The 10,271-nt window shown below is 29.4% G+C and overlaps 1 non-coding gene across 1 annotated transcript; it reads left to right on the forward strand.

The window, feature by feature from the left end:
* The first annotated feature begins 1,703 nt into the window (after positions 1-1,703).
* On the forward strand, positions 1,704-1,810 carry LOC121223975 (small nucleolar RNA R71). The gene has a single exon (XR_005921439.1). It is a non-coding gene; the product is annotated as a small nucleolar RNA R71 (small nucleolar RNA).
* The last annotated feature ends 8,461 nt before the right edge of the window (positions 1,811-10,271 follow it).

A 10,271-nucleotide genomic window follows, 5' to 3' on the forward strand; every position in this document is an offset into this window, starting at 1 on the left:
CGGTTTCTCCTTAACATGTGTCTGTCATTTATCCAGTTCATCAATTTGTAACATTCGTTCTTAATGAGTCATTATGTTTCTGTCGCATGGACTGAAACATGGCTCCATTACGTTTTTCTGAGGGGTTTCCTATAAAGAAGGTTGAGCCACATGGTTACTCATATTAGTAAAACTTGTAAAATCATCTCAATCACTAGATGTCTTACCAGAATCACGAGCTTGGAGAGTAATCGCTTCATCACTTACACGAAGTACTAACTCACCCGTACCAACATTAATTATAGTTTTGGCAGTTGCTAAAAAGGGCCGACCTAGAATCAGAGGTACATCACTATCCTCATCCATGTCTAAAACAACAAAATCAACTGGGAATATGAATTTATTAGTTTTTACAAGAACATCTTCAATAATACCCCTAGGAAATCTAATGGTTCTATCTGCTAATTGAATACTCATCCTAGTTTATTTGGGTTTCCCAAGAACTAATTGCTTAAACATTTTATAGGGCATGACATTAATACTAGCTCATAAATCAGCCAAAGCATTATTAATATTCAAACTACCAATTAAACATGGAATAGTAAAACTTCCTAAATCATTCAATTTGTTGGGTAGTTTATTTTGCAATATTGCCGAGCAAACTACATTTAGCTCCATAGTCGATAAATCATCTAACTTCTTTTTGTTTGCCAAAAGCTTCATTGAAAATTTAACAGAATTGGGTATCTGCGAAAGAAATTCAACAAACGGTAAGTTAATATGTAATTTTCTCAGAAGTTTATGAAATTTACTAAATTGATCTTTCGTGTGGTCTCTCTTCACCGCGTTAGGGTATGACACTCAAGGTTTATATTCTGTAGCAACTGAATTTTGTTGATTCTAGCTTACCTCAACCTGACTGTTATTTACCATAATTTCTTACCTTAGTTCTTGTTAAGATTCGACTAACCCTTCTTCATCTCGAACAATAATTGCAAGAAGCTCCTTAGGTTAGTTTCGGTATTGCTAGGCAAACTACCTTGTGGTCGTTCTGAGATTAACTTAGCAAGCTAACCTTTTTGGTTCTTAAGCTATTGAATCGATGCTTGTTAATTTTTAAGTGTTGCTTCAGTGTTTTGAAAATGGGTTTCTGACATCGAGATAAACTTCGTCAACATCTCCTCAAGGTTCAGCTTCTTCTCTTGCTGGTAAGGTTGTTGTTGGAAGCCTAGAGGGACTTGTGCTCTTTGATTTCCTTAACCACCCAAGAGAAATTGGGACGGTTCCTCCAACCTACATTATAGGTATTACTATAAGAGTTATTTTGAGGCCTAGAATTATTACCCATATAATTAACTTGCTCGTTCTCTTTACTAGGAGTGAAGGGTAAACATTCTGGATTGTTCAGTCCACCTCTATTTGTATCACACTGCATCACCGGATGTACCTGCGTAGAAACATATAAACCATTAATTTTCTTATTTAATTGTTCTACCTTATTTGATAACATGGTGATTGCATCTAAATTAAAGACACCGACTGCTTTCATCAGCTTCGTCCTCATAACTTGCCACTGATAATTATTTAGTGACATCTCCTCAATAAATTCATAAGCTGCATTGGGTGTTTTATTATTTAGAGTTCCATCGGCTGCTGCATCGATCAACTGCCTAGTTAAGGGATTCAAACTGTTGTAGAAAGTTTGAAACTGTAGCCATAAAGGTAACCCATGGTGAGAGAACCTTCTCAATAAATCCTTATACCTCTCCTATGCATCATATAAAGTCTTCAAATCGATCTAAATGAAGGAAGAGATATCATTCCTTAACTTGGCTATCTTAATCGGTGGAAAGTACTTTAGTAGGAATTTCTCAATCATTTGATCCCAAGTAGTGATAAAACCTTATGGTAAAGAATTCAGTCACTGTTTAGATTTGTTCATCAACGAGAAAGGGAGTAACTATAGGCAAATGGCATCATCAATAATGCTATTAATCTTGAAAGTATCGCAGATTTCCAAAAAATTAGCCAAATGAGTTTTTTGGATCTTCGTCTTGCAAACCATCGAACTGAACAGATTGTTGTATCATTTGAATAGTGTTCGACTTCAGTTAGAAATTATTCGCAGTAATGGTGGGTTTCACAATACTCGATTCAGCTCCAGTTAGAGTGGGTTTGGCATAATCGTACATAGTACGAGGAACAGGATCTAGATTTGCAGGATTTACAGCAACTGCAGGAGGTAGCTGATTATTCTAATCATCACTCATCTCCTCAGTAATAATAATGTCCTCTTGCTCGTCTACTATATTCTGTTAACCTTGCCTTGCTTCTCTACGGTTTCTGTGAGCAGTACTTTCAATCTCACTGTCAAATAACAATGGTCCCAACGGGTTTCTTCTAGTCATAAACTAAAGGAACCTACCAGAATCAAATAAAAGAGACATTAGAAAATAAAAATTAAACTAAAAACAAAAATTATAATAAAAATAAAAATAACTAATTTAATAAAAATTTAGTGTTCCTAATATTTTAGTCCTCAGCAACGGCACCAAAAATTTGATAGTCACTAAACTAACTACAAATATAATTAAGGCAAGCGCATCTATCGAACAATAGTATAACTATGGTGAGTAGGAAATATCGTATCCACGAGGACTAAAAGTACTAGTAATTATTACTTTTTATTATTTAGCCGACAAATTGAAGTGATTATTTTTAATCTAAATTTACTAATCTAATTTAATTAAGAACATAATAGAGAATAAAATAGGAAAATAATCGAAGATAACCAATGAAATAGACAATACCCAGGAAAGAACCCACCTAGACTTCACCTATTTTTATGAATCTGAATTAAACGATTTATTCACTTATATTTTGATCCGTGGAAATCCCTAAATCATGTTAATATCTCTTACGAGAGTAAGAACAACTAACTCTAGGTTGATTGATTGAAATATCTTTCTAATTAAAACCCTTAATGTCGCATTAACTCGATCTATGGATTCCCCTATTAGATTTGACTCTAATTCGGTAGATTTATGTCATCCTATCTTTAAGATTGCATGCAACTCCACTCAATTATGCTAGATCTACTCTTAAACAGGGACTTTCACTCTACTGAAATAAGCACATTAAACATGAATTAACATCCCAAAAATATTAAAACAAGAGATAAGCATACATAATTGAAAACAAGAATCAAGTATTTATTATGTAAATCAGAAATCAAATAATAAGATTCATCATAGGTTTCATCCTCCCTAGGTATCTAGGGAATTTAGTTCATAATTTTGAATGGAAACATCTCAAACTTAGGGTAACCACAAGACATAAAGAAACTCAATAAAACTTCGAAAAAAATTAAACGGAGATCTTCAATCTTGAGAGATATCCACTTCCTAGTTGATTCTGATAGTGTTCTTCGAGTGTTTTCTTCAATCTTCTCTGATTGCTCTCTTAGGTCTTCTTCTAGTTGATATTTATAGACTTTAGAATGCTAAGAAAGCCTAAAAATTGAGTTTTTTCGCGTATTTGGGAAGCAGGGTGCGAAATCGACATGAGCTGGCATATAGGCATGTGGCCAGGCCGTGTGGATCCTAAAAACATCTCTATTTGTCCGGTTTTGGCTCGTTTTTCACTGCTTTCACTCCCTTATGCTCTCTTAAGTATAGAAACATGAATTTAAAGGATTAGGAGCATCAAATTCACTTATTTTCCTAATTAATCATCCAAAAACGCATTATGAATGAGATTAAAATATGTTACTTTTATAGCTTATCATAGTACGATCGTCATCAAAGCAAGTACGAGCAATTATACATTTCTTGACCATTTAAACATATAAATAAACATTAAACACATTCACAACATGTCACACAATCAATTATGTGTCTCACACAAGCTTTCGAAAGCTTGTTTGCTAAGTCGAGTATGAAGGACCAAAATGTAAATTTTTTAAAAGTCTCAGGCCGTTTTCGCTACCTCAAAGCCTCCTCGTCACAATGACATGTATACCCATGTCGTAACGTCACTCATTTTCGGACAAAGTTTCGATGCCAAATACCCCTCGTTGCGACATGCCCCTATTTTTGGCAAAATCCACATATTGTACCTAATTCAATGAACTTCAAACCATTCCCAAGTCATTTAGTCAACCTTGTACAAGAATGTAACCATCAAACCAAGATCATGGTAAACATCAAGTATCTAACCATTCAACATTCAATAATGTTCAAGTCCACTTTCACCTATTCATGTTAAAAATGTTTTCACTACAATCACAAACATGTTTATCATGATAATTGTAACTTAGAACTTCAAGGAATGGTCATGCATCACTTAAAGCATACACAAATATGTTAAACATACACTTAGCTCATATAGCTTACCATCCTTATAAGCCTTAATTCAAATTGACCAATTCATATAAGGTAGTTTTGTCATAACAAACTAATCAAAAGAAATATCATCATCCACAAAACATAAAGCTTGACCAAAAGTATGCACCAACAAGTTTCATACCAAGTGTTATATTCAAGATCAATCATCACCACCATTAACATAAGTTTACCAAATCTCAAAACACAATAGAAGCCTTAGGTACATGCAACATAGTCTATACTCAAAATGAACTTATAACTAACATCTCAAGATATGTGTGCTCCTTCGTTGATTCGAATCGGTAATTCTGTAAGGTGAAAATCTACAAGGAAGGAAAACAACTAGAGTAAGCATTCAAAATGCTTAGTAAGTTCAAATGGAAACAATACATACTTGGATCTTAAGGCATAAGTAAATAATCAATTTGGCAATCAACTTAGCTACCTTTTGGCACATTATATTATAACTAAACATATACCAACATCACAAAATAAATATGTTGTCACATTCCCAGTTCATAAATAATATCAAGACTTTAACGTAATCATATAACAAATCCACATATCAAGCATCAACAATTACCATTTCATTTCCAATTCACAACTAAGTTTCCATTTCTGATCAATTTAATATCGCCTGATGGAACTATAGTAAAATGAACTCGGATTTACGAGAATAAATTACTCACACAAGCTGACAATATATTAGGGTTGCTCACACAAGCTAACATTATAATTGTATTGCTCACATAAGCTGACATTATTTCGAAGTTACTCGTCCGGGCTAAACTTACAATACATATAATTCGAGAATCTGCCAAAATATGCTAGATCTCGCAATAACATGTAAAATCCCTGAGCAAATTCGCATATAAGCCTAATGGCATGCCATATGTATTCTCACCTTTAATAAGTTCACATGGGCCTCATTTTTATACCGGGTTACAAATTTCATTTACAAGTCCTGTAACCAACAATTTTCATATTTATGGTCCTAAACTAATTCATAATAACCAATACATACATGACTATTCAATTTAGTCTAATTTAAACCATATGTGTCAAATTCATTAAATTCTATTTAACATATAAATAATTTCAAACATAAAATAAAATAGAGTGGTATGTCCCATATGAACTTACCTGTTCAAAATATGTAAAGTGGATACTTCAAGGGTTAATCCTCAAATTTAGCTTTCTCTCGATCAACTCTACTTTGATTCGATTCTTGATCTAAATAATCATTTTATATCATCAATCAATACTGAGTATTCCATTCTGTGCCATGATATGTATGAATTTATATGAACTCAATTTTTCGATATTCCTAAAATTTTACATTTTATTCAATGTAGTCTCTAAAAGTCGGGATAGTAATAACTTTCAATTCCTAACCTCGGATTGAAATCTGATTTTAAATATTCTCATTAGGGACCTTAAATTTTCTATTTCTAACATAATTTATGAAATTTTTTGCATTTATTCAATTTAGACCCTAATGTAACAAAGTTAACAATAAGCTAAAATAATTTTACAATCTAGTCCTTTTTATAATATCCATCAATTTCAAGCCTAATTCTTCAAAAAATCAACAATGAAAACTTTAAAAAAAAATTTAGCGATTTTACAAATTGGTACATGAGATAGCTAAATCAAGCTCCCATGACCTCAAATTCATAAAAATTACAAAAAAAAAGAGACTTAATCAAGCTTACCAATTTATAACCGAAAGTGTCCTAGGTTTTGAAAACTTTTTCTTGTGTTCTTTTCTTATTTGAACGGTCACTTGAAGAATATGACAAGGTCTGTCATCTTTTCCTACTTACATAATATTTATAATTTAATTAAAGTTCAATTAAGTTTACTTAATTAACTTAACAAGACTTAATTAATTTAATCTACTAATTAGCTTTAGTTAATGGAAATTGACATCATCATCCATTAACTTTTAACTTTAAAAATGAGTTAATTAATATTTTGGATCTTTAGCTAATTAAAAATTTTATAGCGATTGGACTTTATAATTTCGTCTCCGAGCCTTAATTAACTATTAATTTGACAAAATATATAGATCAAGCTTTAATATATTTTTATATTATCCTTGTAAATATTAATATTTAATAATTACTGACTTGGTTTACGAAAATGGGGTTCCGTCTTCACATTTTTCGATACCATTAAAAATCGAGCTGTTACAGATTAATTTGACTATTGAATCTTTAAAATATTAATCATATAAAAAAGTTACAGAAAAGTGTATAAAAATATTAAAATAAAAATGAAGATAAAAATTAAAAAATTCAAATTATAATTAAAACATTTTTAGCATATTCAATATATAACATAGTTTTATTTCATTGAACAAAGGAAAAACAACATTATTCAAAATAATAACTAATTAAAATAAATAAATTATTTTATAATCCAAATATAATGGTAATAAAAATTTTCAATCATTATTAAAACATTTATAAAAATTATAAAATAATTAATATATTATAAATTAAACTTTTCACATTTCAATTTTTTTTCTTAATCGTGAGTAAATTGACCATAATAATTTGTAATAGTATATAATATATTAGATTATATTATAAAAAAATATATCATATAAAATTACATATAAGAATTATAAAGTTACTTATTATAAAAATAATTAAATTTTACTATTTAAACTTTAAACAAAAAGTAATCTACTTTTTTTAAAAAATTTTAATGAAAATATATTAATTTAAATTTAAAATTATTTAATGTAAATTTTGATTTTTTATTTACTATTATATAAATTTATTTAATAAAGTCTAATCAAAATTCTTATTTATAGGTATGATACTTTTCTTATCAACTAAGCTTTTTAACCAATTATTTTATAAGATTAAAACTCTTTTTTACAAATGTGATACATTTTATAAATGATAAAAATATTTAAAGTGACAAAGTTGTAATAATAAACAACAAAGATTATAATGAATAAATCTTATAAATAATTAAAATATTTAAGATGACAAAATCAATAATATAATAAGCAATAAAAGCTATATTAGTCGTTCAAAAGTTTTGAACTCGTAATTTTATATATTATATAAATATGTAAGTTTATTGTATAAAAGAAATTACATGAACGCTCGTTTACATTTTATTTTATTTTTAACTTTTTTTATCGCAAATTAATGTCAAATATTTTAAATTTAACATTAACTCAATAATATATAATAACTTTGAGACAATCCATTTGTATTTTTATTTTTCATAAAATCTTTTAAATACTGGAAATTAATTAACTTTAAATAAAAATTTAATAAATTTATCTCAATGTTAATATATGAGTTAAATTGCTTGATTTTACATGAGGTCAACTATAATTTAATTAGAATTTAATTTTATAGTAGTCCAAATAATTTTAAATTATTTAATTTTCATTATTGTGTAATGAAGATGGAAGAAAATTAATATAAAATTAATATAAAATAAATAGTAAATACATAGTAAATAATAAAGGTATTATTTTTCATTTAAAATTCGCTTAGTAAATAAATTAGGGGTTTTATGTAATTTTCTTTGAATCTAAAAAGTTATGTCTGATATACCAAAGATTTCAGTGCTAAAAAATTAAGTACTAAATTTTTATTGTTGCATTTTATATGTGCTAAATTTATATTAGAAAATTGTTTGGTAAATTAGTAAATATAATCACTCAACATAAGTATATTGTTTGATAAATGTAAATATTGATTTAAAAAAATTATTCATTTTTTATTTTAATTTTATTAATATAATATTTTATATTATTTTTGCATATAGTAATTTGAATATCTAATTTTTTGAAAAAGATAATTTATTTTATTTTTAATAAAATAAAATCAACTAGTTACCTAACTTATCTTATTGAACACTTTTCTTTTAAAAATATTAAATGCTGAAAATTTTTAATGGTTTATCAAATGTAACTTAAGTTAGTCTTTTTCAAATTATAAGAGGGTAAGTGTAATTTATAGGTTGAAGCAGAAAAAAACATATATTTTACACCAAACTTCACGGAGTAAACTTCACGGAGTAAATTTATCCATTATCATTTATTATTTTTATCACTTTGACTATTTTTTTATCATTTTGGTTCCCAATTGATGTGAGCATGGCCACATCATGTTATGATGCAATTCGATAACATCGGAATTGGCCCAGGCATGAGGGGCTCAAGTACAAAATGAAGTTTTATTTTCAGTTTGTTAATTTGGTTGCTGGAAAATAAGGATGTTTATCCATTTTAATTATTTTTAGTTTGAGTCTTTAATGATGTCTTGGTTTGAACATCATTAATAAGTGTTTTAATTATGTGTCTTAATTCTGACATTATTAATGTTTGTCATAGTTCATACACATTAAAGCATGTTTAATTTCTTGTCATAATATTGCATTTAAATGTTGTCTTAATGTTGTCCAGGTTGTTCACATTGGCTGCTGCTAGGAAACTTCTTCTAAAGCTAAATACATGCACTCGGAGTTGTTGAATTTAATGCACCAATTCATGTGCATAGACAGTGGGAGCAAAAGGAGCTTAATGTGACCATTTGGTTCATGTTCATGTATGAGCTATATGCATGAGCGTCCAAGGGGAAAGAATTCAGCAATTAATGTGGCACAATGAATGGTAACATGCATGCACATCATGGAGGATGAATCTGCAAGATGCATATAACTAGTTCATGAACCTACATGCCATTAAAGCGCCTATTTATGAGAATGCAAGTTCCATACAAATGCATGAACGACCCAAGGAGACACTTGAAGCTTTCTTCTATGCTAAGAATTCATGCACAACAAAGGGAGGAGGAATGTACTCTTCAAGTTAAAGTTCATATGTGAATATCATTCAATGAGGTGTATGAACATCCAAATACATGCCAATACAAGGGATGAACGTCCATGAACCAAAAAAGGGGAGCGAACAACCAGTTATATGCATTTAAGGGAGTTCATGAATCATTCGTTCATTGTATGGTTTGTGTACATGAACTACATTAATGACTGAATGTTGGTCATTCATCTTCTTTTATATTTTCCTATAAATAGTTGTTTTGTAAACATTTGGAAGAAATTTTGATGAATTTTATAACTATTGTGAGTGTTAGACTCACTTTGTTCTTTCTTGACTCAAATTGACTTATCAAGTACATCTTGTGGCGTCAATCTAATTCCTTTTGAACTTATCACTTCTTCAAAGTATGGCGTTCAACCTATACCGATTGGTTCCTATCTTATTATAGATAGTGGGTCACGGTTCAAGTTATCATCTCCATTTCCACTTTAAGAGCTAGCATAGGAACTGGGTCAATATTCCCTTTAATATTGGTTCGTTCTTCAGCCTTAAGCCCATACTTAACTTGTACATTTTCCTACCAACCAAACACAACCCCTTTGCTAAAACCAACCACTTCCGTTTTCAACCTTACCTAGAACATCATCCAATACTTCTTAATTTACGATTGGGAACTCAAGCGACTCAATTCATCAAAACGAATATGAGATATGATGCAAATTTTTAGTCAAATTTGAGAAATAATCTTCCAGTTAAACTATATTTATTTGTGTCAATCAAACTCTGATTTGTCTAGATTATTTTATTATTATTTGACTTATTAACTTAGCTTATAAATAGGTTCTTTTACAACCTTAGAATATGCACCCATTAGAAATTAGAACTCATAACACTTTTGGAGAATTTTTGTGTTTACGTTTTGAGGGTTCTTTGTTTTTTGAGTTTTGGGGTTTAGTTTTTATCTCCATCTTTTTACTCTTCGTTCTTTTTCTATTATAGTAAAATTATCTTTGCCCGTAGTTTTTTATCCTCTTTGGAGGGGTTTTTCCCTGTTAAATTTGTGTGTCCAATTTTTAAATTTCTTTCACTAT

The sequence above is a fragment of the Gossypium hirsutum genome, chromosome D11 (genome assembly GCF_007990345.1).
Source record: "Gossypium hirsutum isolate 1008001.06 chromosome D11, Gossypium_hirsutum_v2.1, whole genome shotgun sequence".
Lineage (NCBI taxonomy): Eukaryota > Viridiplantae > Streptophyta > Magnoliopsida > Malvales > Malvaceae > Gossypium > Gossypium hirsutum.